The following is a 975-nucleotide window of genomic DNA, read 5'->3' as shown; positions in this document are numbered from 1 at the left end:
CCCGGCCCAAGTTGGTGAGGCAATGGAGGCATGCAATTGCCTCCTAGACGAACCGCAGCACAAAGGGGCCTGGCAAAGCAGCAACCCGAAAACACTCGGCAAAAAAAAAAACACTCGGCAAATAGGGGCTTTGCCGAGTGTCAAATGGAAAACACTCGGCAAAGCCCCTTGTTTGCCGAGTGTCAAAAAAAACACTCGGCAAATAGGGGGGTTTGCCTATTGTTTTTTTTGACACTCGGCAAAAAAATAATTTTTTTTTCTCTTTTCACCATGAAATTTTTTCTACTCCCTACATACAACATGTGGTACTCCATGTTAAAATTTGGTATATTTTTAAATTTATTTGCTATATTTATTTAATTAATTGCATTTCAAGGAAATTTTTGGTATAAGTCAAATTTGAACTGCAAGTGATTCAAATTACGGAATAAAATGAGTAGAAAAATGATATTCATGTTATTTGGACCAATTTGAGACCTGACCCATAAAATGAAAAGAAATTTCGAACATCTTGTTCAGGAAACACGACCATGAACCTGTGGCAGTAGTATTTTTAAATTGTAAAAAAAACAATCAAAGTCTGAAAATTATGAGATTTGCCATGATGTGATGATATAATACGTGGAGGCTGTGGAAAAAAATTGAGAAGATTTTGCACATTTTATCATGTACGATGATTACAAACCGAAGCATCTCAGAAGAAGAATAGTAACTTTGAGAAGGATTCGAAAAAATTTAGAGTCGAAGTGACGGTCGAGTTCGGTTTGACTATAAAACTTTTTGTATAGTCAGTAGAGAACCTATATTGGTTCGTGTGAAAATTTGGTATTTTTTTGAAACTGTTGAATATTTTTTAAATTTTTTTCAAAAAATTTTTGCCGAGTGTCCTACGTTGGACACTCGGCAAAGAAACTCTTTACCGAGTGTCCACGTAGGACACTCGGCAAACAGACGGCGCCCAACAAATTAATATCG

This window comes from Setaria italica, chromosome IX (genome assembly GCF_000263155.2).
Source record: "Setaria italica strain Yugu1 chromosome IX, Setaria_italica_v2.0, whole genome shotgun sequence".
Lineage (NCBI taxonomy): Eukaryota > Viridiplantae > Streptophyta > Magnoliopsida > Poales > Poaceae > Setaria > Setaria italica.
Note: the sequence above shows the minus strand (reverse complement) of the source record.